Genomic DNA, 25,835 nt, shown 5'->3' on the forward strand with positions numbered 1-25,835 from the left:
TTTGGCTGCAACCTATGCTGCAGCTGTGGCAATGCTGGATCCTTTAAACCACTGCCCTGGGCTGAGGACCGAACTCTTGCCTCTTCTGCAGTGATTTGAGCTGCCCAGTCAGATTCTTAATCCACCGTACCACAGTGGGAACTCCCAGACTTGCTTTTCTTTAGTATACCACTTAGAAACTCGATAGTAAAGGGCAAGATAAATAGAACTAACTGGAATCTAGCAATTCTTATGATCAGATTCTGACAGTTGTCTAATGAACTATTTTTTACATCGCTATCGGTATTTACATTTTAGGTTAAATACTAACCAAGTCGGAGAGGATCTACTGGTCTATCTTGGTGAATGTTCCATGTGGACTTGATGTTGGATAGAGTCTTCCATAAAGGCCAAGTGAGTCTGTAGCCACTACTGTTCAGTGCTTCTGATTTTTTTTGTCTGCTCTCTCAGTTACTGAGATGAATGTTAAAGTCTCTAATAATAACTGTGCATTTGTCTCTTTCTCCTTTTATTTCTATCAGCTTTTGCTTTATGTATTTTGAAGCTCTGTAATTAGCTGGCACACATTTAGACTTGTTACCTAGTCTTGATGGATTGACCCTTTTATAATAATGTAGTAATGTCCCTTTTTACTTCTGGGAATATTACTTGCTCTGAAGTCTAATTTGTCTGATATTAATATAGCTAGTCTGTGTTGTTATGATTAATGTTTATATGGAAAATAAGGTTTTCCTCTTGCTAAAAAAACCCTATAAACCTTTAGATGCTTGTGACAAGTTACTATCTCTAACAGTAGAAAGGGGGGAGTGTTTTGGAGGAATATCATTTTCAGATGCCTAACTGTCACTAAATTGCATATCACCTAATAAGTAATAGGTGACAACACATCTATTGTCAGAATAATTTCAGAATCCAATTCTGAGGTGTATTTTGTAGGTCTGAATATGAACCCTTCTACTCCAAATATCAGGACTCTGAATACTAAAGCCCTATGAAAAACAATACCTTAAAATGCATCTCTTAAAAATAATCTATTTGGAGTTCTCGTGGTGGTGCAGAGGTAACAAACCCAACTAGTACCCATGAGGACTTGGGTTCCATTCCTGGCCTTGCTTAGTGGGTTAAGGATCCGTCGTTGCCACGAGCTGAGGTGTAGGTTGCGACATGGCTCAAATTTGGTGTTGCTGGTAGCTACAGCTCTAATTCAGCCATTAGCCTGGGAACTTCCATATACCATGGGTGTGGCCCTATGAAGACAAAATATGTATGTATCTATATATATGTAACCTATTCGTTTGGTTTATTTTTAAATGACTTCATAAAAGATACAGCTTTGATATAGAAACTATTTTTTTGCTTTTTTTTTTGTTTGTTTGTTTTTGTCTTTTTGCCATTTCTTGGGCCGCTCCCACGGCATATGGAGGTTCCCAGGCTAGGGGTCTAATCGGAGCTGTAGCTGCCGGCCACAGCCACAGCCACAGCAACGCAGGATCCGAGCCGCGTCTGCAACCTACACCACAGCTCACGGCAACGCCGGATCATTAACCCACTGAGCAAGGGCAGGGACCGAACCCGCAACCTCATGGTTCCTAGTTGGATTCGTTAACCGCTGCGCCACGATGGGAACTCCTTTTTATGCAAACCTACAAAAACTAATGTTGATCCTCTTTGCTAAAACTATTGAATGGCCTTTGATATTCTTTCATGTGTTCAATAATGTATCTGTCTAGTCTATGAAATATGGTGCCTCAATTTGTTCAGGGATAATGGTACAATAAAATGTAGGCTTAAGCATGAAAACCTTGTCAATACAATTTACTATGTTTTTTTGGTAGGTTTACAGTGCTGCAAAAAAAATCATGACATTATAAAGCTGTACCTATAAAGCATCCAGCACATAATTCTCCTTCTTTCTATGCTAAGCAAGTTATTAAAGAAAAAAATATTAACACTTATTATGGGAAACATAATAATGTTTTATTTTTAGAATAATTGGTATACCCCCTGTTAATTAAAACATCTTTGCTTTCATTTTTGATGAAAGCAACATTTTCATTTTGTTTTACATGCCAAAGTAAAACAAATATAATTATTGCCTTTTTCTTCCAAGTCCTTAAAGAGATTACTATCATTCTGCACTTGGCAAATCTAGACTTACAAGTAAACAGCTGTTGATTTATTTCGTCTTCTCTAAGGAATTTTGATCTCCGTACTTAGACTTTTTTTAATCTATTAGTAGAAGGCAACAAAGGAGGTTAAAACCCATAAAATGCAAAAATATCTTGTAACAAGTTTGTTTAAAATGAGATTCTTGAGGTAGATATTGCTAGGTTTTGGAAAGGGGAGAGACAGTTATCTTTGATCTCTTTATTTCAAGCAGAGACTCACTAAGGAAAACAAACAAACAAAATCAATTGCTTTATAGGTTTGTGAGAGCTTAGCTCTGTTAAGGGAAGCCTCAGTGGGAAAGTTCAGCTACCAAGTCCTAGAATGGCAAAGTCAAACTATGAGGGACTGGATGGATGCTGGTGGTGGGCTAGAGATCCATAATGCTAATGAAGCATTGCAGGTCAAGTCTCTTGTAAGACAGCTGAGGAGGATGCGCAGGCCCCAGGAGCAGGAGCGGAAACGTTGAGACCTGCACTGCAAGAGGTCATCTCAAGAATAAAACAATACAAAATGTTATAGCCGGAAGGGAAAAGCATTATCTTGTCCCAAGAGATTAATGCATTCTTCATGAATTTAGAGGAGAGATTGTAGCCTAAGAAGAACATTGTACTTTGTATTCATTGAGAAGTTGAAAACTACCAAGCAAACAGACAGCCGCAAAAGGGATTTTACATTGTATCTCAGTATAACCCACCAGCTATTGGGCATGAAGTGTTTAAGCACTAATGTCCTGAGTTACCTTTGCTGGAAGAATGTGTGCCCTCCACCATGTCCTGCATGAAAAAGGGATTCGTTTTCAGTTGCAAGTAATGGCAGAAAGTGACAATGATCTGTAAAAGTCCTTGTGTATCATTTCAAGTTTTCAAAGATATTCATCTCTATGGAAAGAATGTAGACAACCACCATTCATTTTGAAGAGACAGGACATTGCAAAAATCTACAACCAATGGCAGACACAGTGTCAGAGAATATATTGGGAGAAAGATTTCTGCAGAAGCTGATCGATCAAATCTCTGTACACCATTTATATTTTGATTGAGTATTATAGGGGCAAAAATGGTATCTAAGCTGCCCTAATGTATTGCTTCTAATTTTCCTGAACAGTATGTATCCCTTCTCGGCCTTACCCCTGGAAGATTTTGCCCCCTGACAAGAAAATAGCCTAGTCAGTAATAATACTCTGTCCCAGTGATCTCAGTAATTGGCCTGAGGGGTGAGCTAATTAGTATTTCTCCTCAAGATGTAGATTTAGAAGCATTTCCTTGAAGTTTTTTTTTTTTTTTTTTTTTTTTTTTTTTTGCTTTTTAGGGTCGCACCTACAGCATATGGAGGTTCCCAGGCTAGGAGTTCAATTGGAGCTATAGCCTCTGGCCTGTGCCATAGCTACAGCAACGCCAGATCAGAGCTGCATCTACGACCTACACCACAGCTTACAGCAACTCGGATCCTTAACCTTAACCCACTCGGCGAGGCCACAGATGGAACCTGTGTCCTCATGGATGCTAGTCAGATTTGTTTCCTCTGACTCATGATGGGAACTCCTCCCCCAAGTTTTTAATGATTCCTCTACTTCTCACAAGATTATATCTTCTCATAGTATCCTGTGAATACTTCTTTTATATCATTTATTACATAGAAATATAGTTATGTGTTTATATGTTGGTCTTTAGCTTATCACCAGACATGAAAACCTCAACAAAAGAACTGTAAAAATTTGTCTCTTATCTCTAGTCTGATACAAGCTTGACACTAAATCATCATTCTATTAATTTTTGTTGAATGAATATTTTATCCCTTTGAGTACTTTTCAGTACCAATGCCCCTATTTAATTTGATTTCTTCCTATTCTAATTCTTCAACTAAAATACCACTTTGGCAATAATGAACTTCACTATTGAAAAGGCAAATCCTTTTTGAATTCCATATCTCTTTAAGTATTATTGCTTTTGCAGCATTTTTTAATCCACCTGTCTAATTTTGTAGGTGAATGTTTTAGTTCAAATATTCATGTTTATAAGTATTATTACAAAGGATAAATGGATTTATATTTTGATACTGGAAAAAATAGGAATGCTAATATTAAAACACCAGTTTCATTTAAACATTTCTTCTTTCGTGATTATTTTTACATAGATTAAGCTAGCAATTCATAGTAAATTAGGGAATAAAGCATCACTTAGTGAACTGAAGCAGCAATTTCCGTGCTGTAGAATTGTAGGGCTCACCTTGAGGAAGTAGGGGTAATGCAAAGGGAATATATTATATTTGACATTGTTCTGCCTTTAGTGTTACTTCACTAATTTAAACTCTGAAAACAAGGAAGTATTCAAAGTATAAAGTATCTTATCGAGAGATATAATGATTTCCTGTTGTGGCTTAGCAGTAATGAACCCGACTGGCATAAATGAGGATGCAGATTTGATGCCTGGCATCTGTGAGCTGTGGTGTATTTTGCAGACATGGCTCAGATCCTGCATTGCTGAGGCTGTGGTGTAGGCTGGTAGCTCCGAATCCACCCCTAGCCTGGGAACTTCCATATGCCGCGGGTGTGGCCCTAAAAAGCAAAAACAAAGGAATTCTTATATCTGATAAGATACTGATATCTAGTACCCATGTTGCCTTGCAACAGAGGCCATGTGTTTGCAAAGGCTGGGGCTTCTCATTTGAAGGTCAGATTAGTCCCTTCTGACATCGCATTGATTTTTTAGGAATTTTCAGATAGATTCCACTCTTTCTAAATATCACTGTATTGATTACATGAAGAGTGAAACATAATACGTAATGATTAAAGTGAGTTTTAATTATTGTGTATATCTTTGCTTGAGAAGGCAGGGAAATGTATATTTTATCCCTTTTTTTTGTCTTTTTACAGCCGCATCCATGGCATATGGAAGTTCCCAGGCTAGAGGTCTAATCGGAGCTACAGCTGCCGGCCTACACCACAGCCATAGCCAACACCAGATCTGAGCCACGTCTGTGACCTACACCACAGCTCAGGGCAACACCAGATCCTTAACCTACTGAGTGAGGCCAGGGATTGAACCGGCAACCTCATGGTTACTGGTCAGATTTGTTTCCACTGAGCCACAACTGGAAACTCCAGAAATGTATATTTTAGAAAAAATAATTCTTTTTTGTTTTGTTTTGTTTTTTTGTCTTTTTTGCCATTTCTTGGGCTGCTCCCATGGCATATGGAGGTTCCCAGACTAGGGGTCCAATCGGAGCTGTAGCCACTGGCTTACACCAGAGCCACAGCAACACGGGATCCGAGCCGCATCTGCAACCCACACCACAGCTCATGGCAACAAGCCGGATCCTTAACCCACTGAGCAAGGCCAGTGATTGAACCCGCAACCTCATGGTTCCTAGTTGGATTCGTTAACCACTGAGCCACGATGGGAACTCCTAGAAAAGAAGAGGTAAAAGTTTCACCTTCTGAAAGTTAAATTTTTAAAATTCTTCAGATATCTATTACACATTTCTTTCTCCAGTCTGATTGCTCTACATGCATCAGCTGTGGAGATGTTAGTGATAGGATGCTACTGACAAATGTGATTTTATAGAAAGAAATACATTAAAAATAAAATGAAGATAGGAGTTCTCTTGTGGCACAGCAGGTTAAGGACCTGGTGTTGTCGGAGTCTGCTTATGGCGCAGCAGGAAATGAGTCTGACTAGTATCCATCCATGAGGATGCGCGTTAGGGATCCGGCTTTGCCATGAGCTGTAGTGTAGGCTGACAGCTGTAGCTCTAATTCTACCCCCTAGCCTAGGACCATCCATATGCCACGGGTGCAGCCCTAAAAAGCAAAAATAAATAAATAAATAAATGAAAATAAAAGGTTAAAAAAAAAATGATCTGGCGTTGTCACTGCAGCGGTTTCAGTCACTGCTGTGGTGCAGGATCAATCCCTGCCCTGGCAACTTCCAATATGTCAAAAAAAAAAAAAAAAAGATAGCAAAAGTTATTTTTTATTCTTTCTCGGGTTTTCTAGTTGTCAAACATTTAATTCGGCTATTAAACTAATTCAAATCTCTATTTACACTATGCTGCATTGTGAGTCCAAGAGGTTTCTCAGAGGCTCCCACAGAGAGCTCGAAGCTGCTCCCTATCTTGAGGAGGAAAAAGCTGAAGATGAGGTCTGAACCAAGAATAATGTCAGAGCTGTGGTGGGACTTTCAGTATAGCCAACCAAGAGGGAAAAGGCTTCTTTTGTTTTTTTGTTTGTGGGGCTCCCTAGTTTGGAATACCTCCTGGTGCTTCCTATTCTTTTCTGTCTTTTGAATGTCCTGTGTGTGATGTCACATGAGAAGCCTGGATATCCTCAGCTTTGCTGTTCATCTTCTTCTGCTCTCAGGAGGCCAAGCAGAAACCCAGACATGGTTCAAAGGAAAGGAGGAAGGAGTGAGGAGGTGAAGCCCTGTGCTTGGCTAAGAAAAGATGTCCCTTCTTCACTAGGGCTTCCCGGGTTCACTGCACGTAGGATTTCCTTCCTTGGCCCTGCTCTTGGTGTTTCTATCCCCCAGGAACCTGTCATGACAGTGCTTTGATGAGTGATCTCCTCGGAGCTGGTGCCAACATTATTTCTTGTTCCTAAATCGAAAACTTTTTTTACTTTTCTTTTTTTGGTCTTTTTAGGGCTGAACTTGAGGCATATGGCGGTTTCCAGGTTAGGGTTCAAATTGGTGCTGCAGCTGCTGACCTACACCACAGCCACAGCAACACCAGATCCGAGCCACATCTGTGATCTACACCACAGCTCACGGCAACACCGGATCCTTAACACATTGAGTGAGGCCAGGGATTGAACCCTCATCCTCATCGATACTAGTCTGGTTCATTACTGCTGAGCCATGACAGAACTCCAAGAATACTGTTTTTGCTGGGCTAATCTTTGTGTAAGGGAGATTCTTTAAGGAGACTGGTAAGAATTTAACCTTAGATACTTTTAGTTTGATTTTTTTGTCTTGTTGATTCACATGCAGTGCCCACATCAGTATGTCTCTAGGGATTTTCTGTACTTGTGGGATGGTAGCCACCGGGTGTGAGACCTAAGAACAATGAGGAGTTTGAAACAGTTGTACTTGCCATTCACACAAGCAGATTTCTGTGGAAGATTTTAGGACAAGCTTAAGAGAGGAGCAGAGCATTCTTTGAAGATGGAAGGTAAGGATTTACTAGGCAGAGATCACAGTTATGTAGGGGAAAAGCTCTCAATGCTGCTTTGTAAATAGATCTACTGACAAACACATAAAAGCAAAAGGCTTGAATAATGCTTTTTAAGAGCTGAGTGTGGCAGGTGCCCTGATGGAACCATCAGAAGCTTGGGTGTTGGAAAAGCCTGAGTGGGAGCGTTGGCACCGAGACCCCATTTGCTCACTGGTAAAGAATGCTCACTTGGGAGTTCCCATCATAGCTCAGTGGAAACAAATCTGACTAGGAACCATGAAGTTGCAGGTTCAATCCCTGGCCTTGCTCAGTGGGTTAAGGATCTGGCATTGCCACGAGCTGTGGTATAGGTCACAGACATGGCTCAGATCCCTTGTTGCTGTGGCTGTGGTGCAGGCCGGCAGCGGTCGCTCCAATTGAACCCCTAGTCTGGGAACCTCCATATGCCATGGGCGTGTCCCTAAAAAGACAAAAAAAAAAAAAAAAAAGATAAGAAAAAGAAATGCCCACCTTTTTACAGATGGGGTGATTAAATGACAGCTCTTTGTCTTGCCTTCATAAGATGTGACTATGCAATACTAATATTACATAAATTTTGTGCTTTTTCTTAATTTGAATAAATCCCATGAAAACAAATGGCAGATGTGCTAGGATGGTATATGCATCATCTCAAGACAAAGGAAATACAAATTATTGAGAAGAATTATTATCTGAAGGAAAAGGAACTATGAGGAATTAAACTTACAATATGCGGGAGTTCCCGTCGTCGTGGCGCAGTGGTTAATGAATCCGACTAGAAACCATGAGGTTGTGGGTTCATTCCCTGGCCTTGCTCAGTGGGTTAACGATCCGGCGTTGCCGTGAGCTGTGGTGTAGGTCACAGACGTGGCTCGGATCCTGCATTGCTGTGGCTCTGGCGTAGGCCGGTGGCTACAGCTCTGATTAGATCCCTAGCCTGGGAACCTCCATAAGCCGCGGGAGCAGCCCAAGAAATGGCAAAAAAAAAAAAAAAAAAAAAAAAAAAAAATTTACAATGTGCAGCGAAAGGGGGTTATTTAAAAATAAATTATATTCTTTTTTCTTTTCTTAATTCTTCCTTTCTCCCTCTGTTCCCGTTCTTCTTTCCTTCTTTCCCATCTTCCTTCCTCCCTCCATCCCTTCCTTTCTTCCCTCCCTCCTTCTTTCTTTATTCTCAAAGCTATTTAGGTATTCTTTTTTCGTCTTTTTAGGGCCGCACATGGCAATGCTGAATCCTTAACCCATTGAACGAGGCCAGGGATCAAAACTGTGTCCTCATGGTTACTAGTCAGTTTCCTTAATCTGAGCCATGATGGGAACTCCGGTATTTAGGTTAGTTTCCTATGTTGGCGCAGAATTACTGTGTGCCCATGGACAAACAGTCCTCAAAGGATCCATGGTTTAGGATGAAGGTAGGAAATAATAGAATTTACAGAATAAATTTGTAGTACAGTTTTGCGGGTGATCATCTTCCGGATATAGCTCTTGATAGTGTTGCTATCTGTAACCATAATGAGTACAGCTCTGTGCTAGACACTGCACTGGATAGTTTACATATATCATGACATTTATTCTCATAATAGCATGGCAAGGGTGAGTTTCTTTTCTTCTCTTTCTTTTTTTTGGCTTTTAGGGCCACACCAGTGGCATATGGAGGTTCCCAGGCTAGGGGTTGAATCAGAGCTACAGCTGCTGGCCTACACCACAGCCACAGACATAGCAACTCAGGATCCAAGCCTCGTCTTCGACCTACACCACAGCTCACAGCAACACTGGATCCTTGACCTACTGAGCAAGGCCAGGGATCAAACCCACAACCTCATGGTTCCTAGTCAGATTTGTTTCCGCTGCCGCACAATGGAAACTCCAAGGTGAGTTTCTTATTCTGCAAATGAAAAACTGAATTTCCAAGTTTAACTGCTCAAAGTTCTCCACTGGGAAACTGATAATGCTGTGAAGACCCCTTGCCCCCTAATTGCCAAAGCTGATATTCTTTATTTCATCAGATTTGCTCTTCTGTTTGCTTTCATTTCGACTGTACCATTCCATGCAGTCTCCAGTGTTCCTATCCCAGAGATGTCCTGTGCACTTTGCCAAAGCAAAGGACTATGACGTTCTCTTATTTATGGTGGATTTGGTAGGTTCTGGCTCATTTGCCTTGATATCACACCTCACCCCATCCACACACCCCTAAATCTCAAATCCATATCCCCCAGAATCCTTTGCTCTCACTCAGAGCAAGTAAAGTTTTGCTGATGCAGAATGTCAGCAATGCTTCCTTGCTGCAGGGAGAAATTAAGGGACAATTAGAGAAGGTCTTTTTGAGGGAGATTTGGAGGATCTTTGAATCCTTAATTTTAGAGTTGGAGTTGAGCTGTAAAAACATTTGTAGTTTCTATAACTGCTAATACGGTCAATATTGTGAGAGGAGAAAATATTTTGCTTGAAAATATTTTAATAGGAGTTCCCGTCACGGCCTAGTGGTTAACGCATCTGACTAGGAACCATGAGGTTGCGGGTTCGATCCCCGGCCTTGTTCAGTGGGATAAGGATCTGGCGTTGCTATGAGCTGTGGTGTAGGTTGCAGACGAGGCTGGGATCCCGCGTTGCTGTGGCTCTGGTGTAGGCCGGCGGCTACAGCCCTGACTGGACGGACCCCTAGCCTGGGAACCTCCATATGCCACCGGAGCAGTCCTAGAAAAGACAAAATAAATAAATAAAATTAAAAAAAAAGAACATATTTTAATAACTTACACAGAGAAAGTGCTTCCAAAGGGACAAATGGAGTCATGTGCATAAATAAATGTAATGTGAATGAAAATAGCTTTCTATCTCAGTGTAGCTATACAATCATATAAAATTGTTTACTATTACAGTGGCTTCTTAACAACTGTCCTGGCTTCCTTCATTGTCCCCTTCCCATAGTACTTTCTCATATAGAAAAGCCAGTGTTCCTTTTAAAATTTTAAATATGATTGTATTATATTACACCCCTGCCTCAGTGTTTTGTTGTTCTTAGCATATGATCCAGCAGCTTTTGTCCTCGCTATAAAGCCCATGAATGACCTCATATCTGTCTACCTCTTCAACCATGGTCTCAAGCATTGTCCAAGGGTCCTAGACTCTCAATGTATATGTGTGTGCATATTCAAATACATGTAATATGGATTATATATATAACGAATGTCACGGATGAGACACTTCCACACCTTTAATTTGTTGGGTATTTGGGTTGTACTTTCCATTTAAAAACTTATTTAACAGGTGTTATTTCATAATCTTAATCCTGTGACATAAATAATATTTTAAATTTTCCCTATTTTATAATTAGAAAAATGAGGCCTTATAGGTTAAGTGACTTGCCCATGGTTTCCAGTTGGTATTTGACAAATTTGGAACTCAAATCAAGTTGATTTTTTTTGTTTTTTTTTTGTTTTTTGTTTTTTGTTTTTTATCTTTTAGGGGCACACCTGCGGCACGTGGAAGTTCTCAGCTGGGGGTCAAATTGGAGCTGCATCTGTCAGCCTACACCACAGCCACAGCAATACCAGATCCCAGCCTCGTCGCCTCTGTGACCTACACCACAGCTCATGACAACGCTGGGTCCTTAACCCACCAAGCAGGGCCAGAGATCAAACACTCATCCTCATGGATACTAGTTGGGTTTGTTATTGCTGAGCCACGATGGGAATTCCTCAAATCAAGTTTTATTAGCTCTGTAGTCTTAACAGTGACAGATATTTATCAACCAGTAACTATTTGTTAATATCCTGGGCTTTACCTTAATTGGTAAGATAGGTTCCTTGTCCTCTAGATACTTAGAATTAGAAGAGGAGATACAACTAATTCTATGATGCAAAGTAGAATAAAATTAAGGCTACAGGAAGTTCCTGTTGTGGCTTATCGGTAAAGAGCCTGACTAGTATTCATGAGGATGTGGGTTTGATCCCTGGCCTCACTCAGTGGGTTAAGGATCCTGCATTGCCGTGGCTGTGACACAGGCTGGCAGCTGTAGTTCTGATTCAACCCCTAGCTAGGGAACTTCCATGTGCTGCAAGTGTGGGCCTAGCTGATTTTGATACAAACACTGGGGAACAGCTTAAAGGAAGTAAGTTTGTTTTTCATTTAACTTTTGTACTGTATTGTTCTATAAATGATGTAAGGTAAAAATACATGAGTAGAAGAAATATACCAAGATAACATAAATTAAACAGATAATGAAAAATATGGGTTGGAAATATAAAACAAACCAGATATAATATGAAAACATGTGTACAATAGCGTCTGCATCTTCCAATCTTCCATACATAAGTCATCCTAGATTGGCTTTAAACTTTTTTTTTAGTCTTTTTTTTTTTAGGGCCACACTTGCAGCATATGGAGGTTTCCAGGTTAGGGGTTGAATCAGAACTGTAGCCATCAGCCTACACCACAGACAGAGCAATGTGGGATCCGAGCTGTGTCTGTGACCTACACTACAGCTCATGGAAACACCAGATCCTTAACCCCCTGAACAAGGCCAGGGATCGAACCTGTGTCCTCCTGGATGCTAGTCAGATTCACTGCCGCTGAGCCAACAGGAACTCCTGACTTTAACCTTTAAATTTTTTTTTAATTTTTAAATTTTTATTTATTTTTATTAAAAAAATTTTGTTTTGGCCACGCCTGCTGCATGTGGACCTTCCCAGGCTAGGAACTGAACCCATGCCATAGCAGAAACCTGAGCTGCTGCAGTGACAATGCCAGAGCCTTAACCTGCTGTGCCACAAGAGAACTCTGGCATTAAGCTTTTTGGAAGCAAACTTACAAAGGGGAAATGTATCAATTTTATACTTTCTAGTGTCCACAAGACACAAAGAATCCCTACTATTTACTCCTTTTATGATCATGAATTAGAAGAAATTGTTCTTGGAAGTTTACTATGAGGAAGAAATCGTGATAGACATTCCACATCCTTGAAAACATCTTCAAAGTTAATGAAAAAGCTATCCAAACAATTTGACAGGGTTATTTTTTTAAAAAACAACATAGGCTGATGGTAACATGTCACAGATAATTCAGCAGAAGGCTTATAAGCAGAGTTTAGATTCCCAGGACTCAGCTGATCTAGCTTAATCCTAAGAGTGGATTTTAGAAAAAGCTGTAAGAATATAAGGGCGGCTTAAGAAAGTGGCATTTGATTAAACCTGGAGAGGCAAAGTAGAAATGTGATAAAAAGCAGATTAATGAGCAAAGGGGAGAAAATGATTCTTTGATGGGGAAAGGTGCATGCATAGATCAGTGTGGGGAGAGCAGTGGGTCTCGGCACAGGCTATCTGTGTTAGAATCAGCTGGAAAGCTCTATATCTAGAGATTCTGATTTCATCAGTCTGGGGCTGGGTCCTGGACACAAGTTTTCAGAGCTCTCTGGAGGATCCTCAAATGCAGCTGGGAGTGGGCACGACTAGCTGACACCTTGTACCTCGAGGGTGGGTTGTGCACTGACAGGGCTGTCGTTACAGGTACAGCTGTGACAGGTAAGCTGACCCAGGTGTGGAAGGTCTTGAATATTGTTCCTAGGAAATTAGCTCCTCAAGGCTCCTCAACCATAGGCATGGGTCACTTAGCCTAGTACCGCAGCCAAACGATTTTGTTAATTACTTTTATCAATTATAATACTTGCCCTTTTGTGCTGGTATGTTGCCTTAATGTTTTACAACTTGGTTTTTAGTAACAACCGTATTTCCTTTTTTTTTTTTTTTTTTTTTTTTTAGATATGGCAAATTGTCCTTTAAAAATGTACGCTTTCTCCTCTCTTGTCACCTTCATAGGAACTAACCATGTTATACTCTTTGTTATGTATGGGTCTTGCTATTTGTTTCCTTTCCTTCCAGCCATGCAAAGCCTTTTGGGTTATTCTATCAATATTCTAGTCAGTAACTTAATGCACAGGTGATAAAATTACAGAATATTTCAGGTAAAACCATCACATGATTTTCTTGAATTCTTTTAACCATATTTTGAAAAGAAATATGATGTCTAATAATAAATCATCCAGACACAGCGGGAGCACTCTTGGCGATTTTAGTGAAACTTGTGTCTCTTGAGTTTACTAATGAAAATGAATGGGCAACTTCTATGTTCCACAAACTTTCCAAAACCTTCACTACTTCTCAATAGACAGCAGCTGTAATTGAATAGTATGCTTAGATTGATGTTAGGATTAAAGGTTATGAGCTCTGAAGACAGCTGAAAACTTAGATCCACAAAGTCTATGAAAGGCAGACTGTTGAAGTGGAATTTTGTGGGCTTTTTCGTTTGTTGCTTTTGTTTACTGTGTGTCCAAGGCTAATTATACTAATTAGATTCAGAAAGCATAAATGGAAATTAAAGAAAAAGCCATTCAGAAAAAAAGTAATAAAGCATCAGGAATTACTTTGTTAGTTGATGAGTAAGTGTAAAGAATTGAAGAGCTGTTTCATCCTTCACCAAATCCTATAAATATATGGTGTGGAAATGGAATTCTTCTGAGCAGAGGTCATATTCGGTGCTCATGCCGTTATCTTATCTTGGTCATTGAATTTGAGGACTAAAGATGAAGCAAAGTAAGCTCATAAAAAGATAAAATGTGGTGTATAACGAATCAGAAAATCCATTACATAGAATCAAAATCACTTCTGAGTTGAAGATTTGTTGAAAAAAAACTTTTTTCAATCTTTTTAGGGCTGTATCTGTGGCTGTGGAAGTTCCCAGGCTAGGGGTTGAATCAGAGCTGTAGCTGCTGGCCTATGCCACAGCCACAGTAACTTGGGATCCAAGCCACGTCTTCAACCTACAGCAATGCTGGATCCTTAACCCACTGGGTGAGGTCAGGGATAGAACACTCATCCTCATGGATACAGGTTGGGTTAGTTACCACTGAGCCATGGTGGGAACTCCTTGTTGAAAATTTTTATGAAATGTTAGTAATCCTACAAAAGTAAGAAACTTATTTGCTGAAGCACTTCCCAAAGTAACAATAATAACATAGGTTGCATGACAAGGGCTTGTGTATTTTTTGGGGGGTGGTTGGTAAAAATTTTTACTCAGAGTCAAATGGATGACTTTAAAATTTATTACATAAAAGCCAATGTGTTGTTTCTAGCTATCACTTGGCTATGTATGACATACCTTTATAATTATAGAGTTATACTATAGAAAACTCTGGTAACAACCAAAAATTTAATACTTTTAATATATTTAATTTTAAATATCAGAATTGAAGGAAACTTTCTAAAAATGACCCCAGGGAGTTCCCATCGTGGTGCAGCAGAAATGAAACCGATCAGGAACCATGAGGTTTCAGGTTTGATCCCTGGCCTTGCTTGGTAGGTTAAGGATCTGGTATTGCTGTGAGCTGTGGTGTAGGTCGCAGATGTGGCTCAGATGGTGTGTTGCTGTGGCTGTGGCCTAGGCTGGCAGCTGCAGCTCCGATTTGACCCCTAGCCTGGGAACTTCCGTATGCCACAGTTGTGGCCCTGAAAAGACAAAAAAATATAAATGAAAACAAAAAATAAAAAAAGGTATGGCAAATTGTCCTTTTAAAATGTACACTTTCTCCTCTCTTGTCACCTTCATAGGAACTAACCATGTTATACTCTTTGTTATGTATGGGTCTTGCTATTTGTTTCCTTTCCTTCCAGCCATGCAAAGCCTTTTGGGTTATTCTATCAATATTCTTAGTCAGTAACTTAATGCACAGGTGATAAAATTACAGAATATTTCAGGTAAAACCATCACATGATTTTCTTGAATTCTTTTAACCATATTTTGAAAAGAAATATGATGTCTATGTCAGTCACTTTTCTAATCACTTAGGATATAGCAACAAGTACCCCTTCCCTCGTGGAACTTACTTTCTAACATGGTGTGTTTATTTCTAATAAATGTAAGTGATAAATATCATAAATTATTTGCAAATGAGGAGCAACGAAAGAAAAAAACAGTATGCTAAGGGAAATCATGAGTTTAGAATGAGTTGCAATTTAAATAGAATGGTCAGGTTGAGTTTCATTGAGATGGTGATATTTGAGCAAAAATTTAAAAGAGGTGGGGGAATTTTCCAAGTGAAGGAATTTTGCTAGGGAAAGGGAGTTCTGGGCAGTGGGAAGAACCAGTGCAAAATCTCCAAAGAAAGAATAAACTGAGGAGTTCCCGTTGTAGCGCAGCGGAAAGGAATCCGACTAGTAACCAAGAGGTTTCGAGTTAGGTACCTGGCCTCGATCAGTGAGTTAAGGATCTGGTGTTGCCATGAGCTGTGGTGTCTGTCTGTCGCAGACGTGGCTCAGATCTGATGTAGCTGTGGCTGTGGTGTAGACCTGCAGCTGTAGCTCCGATTCGACTCCTAAACTGAATCTCCATATGCCACGGGTGCTGCCCTAAAAAGCAAAAAACAAAAACAAAACAAAAGAATAAACTGACTATTGAGATGCAGAATAATAGAAAATTAAGTCAGGTAGATAATGTGTAAAGGAGAGTTTGGAGGGTTTTATGTGAACTTTGGTTTTTACTCTGAGTGCAGCAAAACATCTGGTTGTCTTTTTGGTTTTTTTTTTTTTTAGGGCCACACCTGTGGCATATTGAAGTTCCTGTGCCCAGCACAGTCACAGCCACAGCAGATCAGATCTGAATCTATGACCTACACCACAGCTTGTGGCAACACCAGATACGTAACCCACTGAATGAGGCCAGGGATCAAACCTGCATCCTCATGGACACCATGTCAGATTCTTAACCCATTGAGCCACAATGGGAACTCCTGATTGATTAAGTCTTAACTGGGTTTACTGCTCTGTTGAGAATAGTCTGTAGGGGAATGATAGTGGTAGAAAGTAGATGAAGTCAGATGTGGAATACATGTTGAACCCTAGTCAAACAGGATTCCCTGATGGGTTGGATGTGAGGAGTGAGAGAAACAGAAGAGTCATGGATGACTCAAAAATTTTTTAGTCTGGGGGTTCCCATCGTGGTTAACAAATCTGACTAGGAACCATGAGGTTTTGGGTTCGATCCCCGGCCTCGCTCAGTGGGTTAAGGATCCAGTGTTTCTGTGAGCTGTGGTGTAGGTCGCAGACTCACCTTGGATCCCCTGTTGCTGTGGCTCTGGCGTAGGCCGGCAGCTACAGCTCCTATTAGACCTCTAGTCTGGGAACCTCCATGTACCACGGGTCTGGACCTAGAAGAAAAAAAGACAAAAAAATTTTTTTTCTTGGTCTGAGCAGCTGGAACTCATCAACTGAAATTGGGAAGCTGCAGATGGGGGAAAATCAGGAATTACATTTTGGACACTTTACAGTTGAGATTTCTTTTAGATATCCTAATGGAAATGACAAGTAAGCAGTTGAATGTATAAAACTTTGGACAAGAATTATATCTGAAGGGGTTCCTGCTGTGGCAAAGTGGGTTAAAAATCTGAGTGCAGTCTCTTGGGTAGCTGAAGAGGTGTGGGTTCAACTCCTAGCCCAGCACAGTGGATCAAGCATTGCTGTAGCTGCAGCTTGGATTCAGTCCCTGGCCCGGGAACTTCCATATGCCATAAAAAGAAATTTATCTGGAGATATGCATTTGTGAATTGTTGGTGTAGAGGTGATAATTTAAAGCCATAATCTAAATCAATTGTGCATTTATACATTATAAATTGGGGTGAATAGGCTGTCATTATAATTGGTCAAGTGATCTTAAACATTAAAATTACATAAAGTGCCTATATAGATATTCTTTTTAATACAAAATATTGATACCTTGGCTTTTATTCTCTTAAGTCTTTTAATCTAATTCTTAATCTTTCTTATGTGGAAAGATGTCTCACAAAGGAAAATTTATCACCCAGCTTAAGGAGGTTGTCTAGAGAGAATACAGCTTATAGAAATTTGAACCTGATAGGGTCCTAAGATGTGTAAATGTTTTTTACATTTATTTATTTATTTAAATGATTTTTATTTTTTCCATTATAGCTGGTTTATGTTTTTTCCATTTAATTTTAAAGTCTTTTTTTTTTTTTAACTTTCTGCATTCTTTCATTATGTTATCAAATTTGGGGGGCTGTTTAAAACGATAACCTATTTACTGAAGTAGGAAATATCAGAGAAATTCAGGAGTTCTGAATATGATTGATTCAAGATGCCTGTGAGATATTTCAAAAAAGTAAGTAGTTGGATTTCAAGAGGTCTTGATTTTTTTGGAGTTCTTGTTGTGACTCAGCAGATTTAGAACCTGACTAGTATCCATGACTAGTTCAATCCCTGGCCTTGCTCAGTGGATTGAGGATCTGGCATTGCTGTGGCTGTGGTGTAGGCCAGCAGCTGCAGCTCTGATTTGACCCCTAGCCTGGGAACTTCCATTTGCCGACGGTATGGCCCTAAAAAGAAAAAAAGCAAAATATAATAAAAAAAAATCTGGATTTTGGAAGAGTATTTCAGGGCCAGATTCAAAATGTGATCATCATCAATATCTGATTTTAAGTATGTCAGTATTTATTTATTTAGCTTTTTAGGGCTACACCTGCAGCATATGGAAGTTCCCAGGCTAGGGGTCGAATTGGAGCTATAGCTGGCAGCCTATTGCCACAGCCGCAAAAACACTAGATCCAAGCTGCATCTGTGACCTACACCATAGCTCACTGCAACGCCAGATCCTTTAACCCACTGATCGAGGCCAGGGATTGAACCCTTGTCCTCATGGATGCTAGTTGAATTCGTTACTACTAAGCCATAAGGGGAACTCCTAAAGTATTTAAAATCATGGGATTGAATGAGGTTATCTGAGGGGTAAAGACTAGGAAGAAAGAGGGGTACACATTTCATAAACTCTACAAAGTAATGATGTTGCAAGAGTCAAAAAAAAAATCACATTCTTATTTCTTTGCATTGTACCTTAGAAGCATAATTTGGCGTGGTTGTCATGACTAGTTTATCTTTCAAGTGAATTGCAACTGAATTAATTATGTAGTGATTTATATTGAATGACTTGATCCCATTAAGACCCAGCTATGTTCTTTTCATTGTGAACTTAGGATGGACTAAAACCTGCTGATTTGGTCTGAAAAGTCATTTTGACTTGCTCAGATTTATTTTATTTTTTTATTTTTTATTTTTTTTTTGTCTTTTTGCCTTTTCTAGGGCCGCTTCTGTGGCATATGGAGGTTCCCAGCCTAGGGGTCTAATCGGAGCTGTAGCTGCTGGCTTACACCACAGCCACAGCAACGTGGGATCCAAGTCACGTCTTCGACCTACACCACAGCTCACAGCAATGCCAGATCTTTTAACCCACTGAGCAAGGCCAGGGATTGAACCCGCAACCTCATGGTTCCTAGTCGGATTTGTTAACCACTGAGCCACGACGGAAACTCCTTGACTTGCTCAGATTTAGATTTAAAGAACTTGAGATGCTGAGTAGAGTAACACATACACCACCTGTTTCTATCTAAAACACAAACCAAAAGCCACACTGATGACAGTACATGTCTTATTTTTTACAATAACAATCATAACTCAGAGATGAAAGAAACCCTGGAAAACCATTTGGTGTTGTTTATGTCTTGGTGGTTTGGTGTTGTTAGTGCTCTCTTGTGGCTGGAAATGAGGAGAGTGTGAAAGAAGAATAAGTGAAAACTTGTAATTTTTTTTTTTTCTTGATTGTGGCATGCCGCTTGATGTGGGATCTCAGTTTCCAGACTAGGGATCAAACCCAGGCTGTAGTGGTGAAAGCGCTGACTTCTAACCACTAGACCACCATAGAACTCCTGAAAAGCTTGTATTTTGTTGTTACAGAGCTCTATTATTTTTTAATACAGAAATAGTTGCTGGAGTTCCTGTCGTGGCGCAGCGGAATCGAATCTGACTTGGAACCATGAGGTTGTGGGTTTGATCCCTGGCCTCGCTCAGTGGGTTAAGGATCCGGTGTTGCTGTGAGCTGTGGTGTAGGCCGCCGATGTGGCTCGAATCTGGCATTGCTGTGGCTGTGGCCTAGGTTGGCAGCTGTAGCTCTGATTGGCCCCCTAGCCTGAGAGCCTCCATATGCTGTGGGTGTGGCCCTAAAAAGACAAAAGAAACAAACAAACAAAAAAAACCCAACCCCAGTAAACTTTACTTAAAAAAAAGAAAGAAATAGCTGTTATTAGGTAGTCTCTCATTGCTGAAAGAAAAAACATTTTATTTTTAAAATTTTATTTATTTATTTATTTATTTATTTTTAGGGCCGAACCCTCAGCATATGGAAATGCCATGGCTGGGGTCGAATTGGAGCTGCACCTGCTGACCTACATCGCAGCCACAGCAATACCAGATCCGAGCCGCGTCTGTGACCTACACCATAGCTCACGGCAACGCTGGATCCTCAACCCACTGAGCAAGGCCAGGGATTGACTCTGAATCCTCATGGATACTAGTCAGATTCGTTTCTGCTGCGCTACAATGGGAACTCCAGAAAAAACTTTTTATTAATCCTACCCTTCACCTGTGACTACTTGTACTAGTCACCTTTTGTCTTAGAGACTTGCCATTGATTTCTTGTTCACATCACTTGAGAGCGGCTGAGTAGCTGAGGTTCTCCTGGACTCTGCATGTTTTTCCATTTCAGGATTCAGACTGAAGAAGTTTCAATTATGACTGAGACAGAAAAGAGAGAGGAGGGGAATTGCACAGGGAGCATAGAGCATACAATTGCATTTAAAGCAAATAGGAACAATAAATCAATTTACAACACCAGTGTTAATGGCTTGGTCATAAAGTTCCTCAGACATGTTTTCCAAAACATGTCCAAATATTTAATACGCCTCCCCAAAATAGAAGTGCACTGTATGTTTTCCTGTATGCCTTTGACAATTAACAGTATATCTTGGGAATACTTACAAATTAAATCATTCGTCTCTTCTGTTTCCGGAAGAACACAAATTTTACTAAGAAAAAAAATTGATTGATGCTCCCCTCGTGATGCAGAGAAAGCGGATCTGACTAGGAACCATGAGGTTTCAGGTTTGATCCCTGGCCTTGATCTGTGGGTTAAGGATCTGGTGTTGCTGTGAGCTGTGGTGTAGGTTGCAGATTTGGCTTAGTTCTGGTGTGACTGTGGCTGTCACATAGGCTGGCAGCTGTAGCTCTGATTGGACCCTTAGCCTGGGAACCTCCATATGATGTGGGTGCAGCCCTAAAAAAAAAAAAAAAAATTGTTTTTATTCCACTTGAACATTAGACTTGATATACTTACCGTTCCATATTTTTTTGTTTTTCATTTTTTAGGGCCTCACTTGCGGGCACATGGAGGTTCCCAGGCTAGGAGTTGGATCGGAGCTACAGCCGCCTGCCTACACCACAGCCACAGCAACGCGGGATCTGAGCCGAGTCTGCAATCTTCACCACAGCTCATGGCAACGCCAGATCCTTAACCACTGATCAAGGCCAGGGATCAAACCCGCAACCTCATGGTTCCTACATGAATTCATTTCCACTGAGCCACAATGGGAACTCCCTGTTCCACCAATTTTGAGGACTCGAGTGAAGGGGCAACTGATCCTGCCCCAGATGATCAATCTCTATCTCTGCTCAATCTCTATCTCTGACACACATGCACATACATGCCATCATATCCCCCAGAGCAGAGCTCAGATAGTCTAAATCTTTGTTCTCATAGTGTGAGGTTAAAATATCAGCCAGATAACTCTCTTTCTTCTCAGGTATCTTTTCTGGCTGCCACCTTTAGAAATTCTTTTGAGGCAACTCTGACAACAGCTATCAAAAACTACTCCAGATAAGATGACCACATAATTTATCAACCAAACTGGGCTGTTTTTTAGAGTAAAACATGGAGCCCGGGGGGATATTAATTATGAATGCCTAAGCTGAGTTGTCCTGAGCAATTCAAGCTATTCTGGCATCCCAGTTCTAGAGGGCATTTTCAGATGGCACCTCTATGTTTTTGGTCCCGATTTCTTTCCTACTCCATCGTACTTTGTTACCTATAAAAAATAATCAAGAAAGTAGGATTTTCTTTATTTTGTTAAATGGCTGGCAAAATGCATATATGACTGGAATGGTGAAGATCTATCAGCTTTTTCCTGTTCCATTTCTATAGCATTGATCTCCTCTGACCTATTCCATGCTCTATCTTTTGGTTCAGTTTCGTATCTATACCCCATTACACACTTGAATAGCTATTTAATCTTGCACAACACCCATATGGTGAGGTTTGAAACCTGGCACAAGAGTTAAAGGCAAGTAATTACCATCCACACTTAACATTTTATCTTCTTGCCATTTAAAAGCTTTTTATAGAAGTACTGATAATCTGGGTGATTAAAAGTCTAGGTTCTCCATTCTTCTGATGTATTTTCATGGCTTGGACACAACAAAAATTTAGGTTTTAAAAAGTTATAGTTGTAATCTTATCTAGAAACCTGAAGATAGTTTATCACACTTGCAAAAAAAGTGAACTCTTATGAAATGAAAAATAGGAAATAGCATTATAGACCAAGCACTTTATTTTATTAAACATAGAATATGCTCACAAAATAAATATGCTAAAATGAAACGTGAACTATTAAAAAAAAATGGCCAAGGATGCCCCAGTGATACCTCCTTACTCTCTTTCTTTAATAAAATTATGATACTAAAGTAATTGAAAATATCCTCTTCAATAATCATTTTGGAATGTCTAATGCACACCAAAAGTTCAACATTAAAGTGGAAACTATTAAATATGGAGCTAACGTATCATGCCACAATCCTGATGCTGATATTGATTAGCTCTACGACCTTGAAAATAAACATATAAAAATAATCACTTTCTTGAACATCTCCTGTTTGCTTCTCTGCATATAGCAGTAATCCTCAAAATGGTCATATTGGGTAGGAATTAACTATAATGCAGGGGGCTTTGCTTAGTGACAGGCTAGCCCCTTAACATGCACTTGTTTCTCTCCCATCTCAGTCCTAGAGATGCTCCAGAAAACACAAAGAGGGAGATTTAATATGTCAGACTTAAGTAACAATTATGGAAACCCCACTGGGCAAAATAAGTTGTCTTGGCTCTTAGTAAGTGGTGGCTTCAAATAGCAGAGTGTTGGCAACACAGAAGAGAGAGTGCAGAGGGAGGTTTCTAGTATCACTCTTTGCCCTGTTGCAACTGCAGGGCAGGAAGCTCAGCTCAGTGGTGGCCCGTGACTGGCGTCAGAGCTGGCTGGGAACCAGCTGGTTTGGGGCGAGGAGAGAGATGCTGGCTGATGGGGAGCTACCTGAGCTTTCACAACTTTCACTTAGAAATTCCTCCTCTGCTCCTCCCACTCTGCACACCCAGAAGGCTGGGAGATCAAAGCTGTGAACAACCCCTCTGTCTCTTTTTTTAGGGCCACACCTGTGGCATATGGAGGTTCCCAGGCTAGGGGTCAAATGGAGCTGTACCTGCCGGCCTACGCCACACCAACAGCAAGGTGGGATCCGAGCCATATCTGCGACCTACACCACAGCCCATGGCAACACCAGATCCTTAACCCACTGAGCAAGGCCAGGGATCCAACCCTCAACCTTATGGTTCCTAAAGTTGGATTTGTTTCCGCTGCACCACAATGGGAACTAGTAAAGCTAAACTAGATCATCAGGTAGCTTGGTTATATGTGCTGCCTGTGTTCCAGTGCTGCATGAGGTATTAACTTCACTGAAAAAGGGGATATCAGGGAGGAAGATATTTTCCTCTACCCTTCTGGGTTCTTCTGGCCGATCTATGAATTAAGTTGACATAAAACAGATTAAGAGGAGAAAAATCACACAAAAGCTTAATAACATGTGCACACGAGAGAGATCTAAGAAAACTGGGTAACCCACCAAATTGGCTGAAACTCTCACCTTAAAAACTATCTTCAGCTAAAGCCAAAAGAGGATGTCGAGGTCGTGATTTGGGACTTCAGAGGGGAGGCAGGCAATTCACGTGAAGATGAAAGAGCAAATGTTTGGTAAAGAAGTGTTTGCTGGGTCAGCAAAGACAAAGGGACACTGAGAGGAATTAGAGCAAACTTTGCTAGGTCTACACACCTAGTTCATGGTAGGTTATCTGTGACGGTCGCTCCCTTTTCTGGAAAACGTCCTTCACATTCTTTTAGGCAATCAGGGGTAAGGTCAAAGTTTCTTCCTAAGTCAAATCTAATCTACTTTCTATCTTCAAGATTTGCCTCTTCTGGACAGTTCACTTAAGGGATCCTACTAAATATAGCTCTCTGTGTCTGGCTTCTTTCACTTGGCATTACATTTTCAAGGTTCATTTATGTGGTAGCATGTAGCAATACTTAATTCCTTTGTATTCTGTTGTGCAGATAGACCACATTTTGTTTATCTACTAATCAGTTAAGGCATACTGGGTTGTTTCCACTTTTTGGTTATTATGAAGAAAGCTGCCATGAACATCTGTACACAAGTTTGTTTTGTTTATTTGTTTGTTTGTTTTTAGGGTCACACCTGTGGCATATGGAACTTCCTGGACTAGAGGTCGAATTGGAGCTCCACCTGCTGGCCTATGTCACAGCCACAGCAACGCCAGATCTGAGCCACATCTGCAATCTACACTGCAGCTCACGGCAGCACTGGATCCTTAACCCACTGAGTGAGGCCAGGGATCACACCCACCTCCTCATGGATTCTAGTTGGGTTTGTTACCGCTGAGCCACAACAGGAGCTCCTGTTGTGGTTTTGATTTGAAATAACGAATATCTGGTACCTGATAACTAACAACTGGTAACTAATGATCCCATTTTAATTTTACTCAGATATAGTATTCAATATTATTAAAATTCACATGAATTTTTGAAATTAAAAAAAAAATTATATTTGAGGTGAGACATTTTGGGTGATCACCCATGTCACCCTTTAGTGTTCTTCACCAGTGGGGTCACTGCAGTGAAAAAGTGTGACACAGTAAATGTATGAACTTCTTTTTTTTTTTTTTTTTTTTTTTGTCTTTTTGCCTTTTCTAGGGCCACTCCTGTGGCATATAGAGGTTCCCAGGCTAGGGGTCTAATCAGAGCTGTAGCCACCAGCCTACTCCAGAGCCACAGCAACGCGGGATCTGAGCCGCGTCTGCAACCTACACCACAGCTCACAGCAATGCCAGATCCTTAACCCACTGAGCAAAGGCAGGAATCGAACCTGCAACCTCGTGGTGCCTAGTCGGACTTGTTAACCACTGTGCCACAACGAGAACTCCCAGTAAGTGTATGAACTTCTGAGGCAGCATGTTACATATCCTGAGGCCCCACCAAAATACTTATTTCCTACCTCAAAGCTTTGATTTTCCTGTTTGTGGTGAAGAAATACTTTTCTAAGATTCTGTCTTCCCATTGGAATGCCCTTCCCCACATTTCCACAGACCTAACTTCCGCTAAGCTCCAAACTGCATTTTTTTTTTTCAGAACTCTGATAATAGTTTACCTCTGCTTCTCTAAGTGGCATTTAGCCACTTTTTGTCTTAAATTACAGTTTGATTTTGATTCTCTTTTGTGTTTTTGATCATGTTTAATTGCCCATTAGAGATTTTGACTCTTGGAGTTTGAAGATAGGCAGGTTCCACATTTTTGTTTATTTTTATTTTTGTATCCTCTAAAAATGACTGAAACGTTAAATGTTCTATTCATAGCTTTCTGATAAATGTCATTAGGGTGGCAAATAATCCTAACATAGATATTAAGATATATAATTATATGATGAAATTTTCCTCTCAGCATGACCTGTGCAAGGTCATTCCATACTTTTTACCAACGCTGTTTTCCTTTATCATAACTTAATGTTTTTATATGTAGCTTTAATAAATACCAGCATTAGGCAAATGCAAGAGGATATTTTTACCTACCACTAGCAAGAAACAGAGAAGAAACTATGTGGTATACCTAGGATATCCCTATTCTTTGTTTTATTCTTCTGAGGAAAAGGCCATGGGGATTACCTCTTTTTTTTCCTCTTTCAGTGGGAAGCAGGTTTCATCCATCATGCTACAAACTGCTTTGCACTTTTTTTTTTTTTTTTGATCACACACACAGCATGCAGAAATTCCTGGGCCAGGGATGGAACTCCTCCATAGCAGTGACTCAGACTGCTACAGTGATGACGCCATATTCTTAATCCACTGCACCACAAGGAAATTCCTGCTTTGCATATTCAATGCGTCATCTCTTAGACCTGAAGAAGGCAGCCAGATATTTCTTCTTTCCTCCACAAACATGTTTACCTTTTTTGTATTTTGCACTTCCTTTAGTGTTTTTGGATGTAACTCTACATGGATTTTCTGGTCTCAGGTGGGAGAGTCTGGGGTGCATTCGTCAGTATTAGCAGAGGCATTACTGATCCTGACATTCTTCTGGTACTTAGGGCGCACACTTGTCCAAACATGTCCTTTGATGGAGTCTTAAGCACACCACATATTCAGAAGGTATTTTTGACCCTAAGGGTCTTGTAGGATACTTTATACTTTCCTTGATGTGTCCTTTT

At 40.3% G+C, this 25,835-nt stretch overlaps 1 long non-coding RNA gene across 5 annotated transcripts in view; it reads left to right on the forward strand.

Annotated features, from left to right (window-relative positions):
* The window catches only part of LOC146395138 (uncharacterized), a 547,588-nt gene that overhangs the window by 20,374 nt on the left and 501,379 nt on the right, over positions 1–25,835 (forward strand). For all 5 annotated transcript variants that reach the window (XR_014831886.1, XR_014831884.1, XR_014831885.1 and 2 more), the window contains exon 3: positions 298–393. This is a non-coding gene — a long non-coding RNA (uncharacterized LOC146395138). The remainder of the gene's footprint in view (positions 1–297; positions 394–25,835) is intronic.

This window comes from Sus scrofa, chromosome 17 (genome assembly GCF_054392235.1).
Source record: "Sus scrofa isolate SSC_HxYL_T2T_F1_AM1 chromosome 17, Sscrofa_HxYL_maternal_Yorkshire_Landrace_v2.0, whole genome shotgun sequence".
Taxonomy (NCBI): domain Eukaryota; kingdom Metazoa; phylum Chordata; class Mammalia; order Artiodactyla; family Suidae; genus Sus; species Sus scrofa.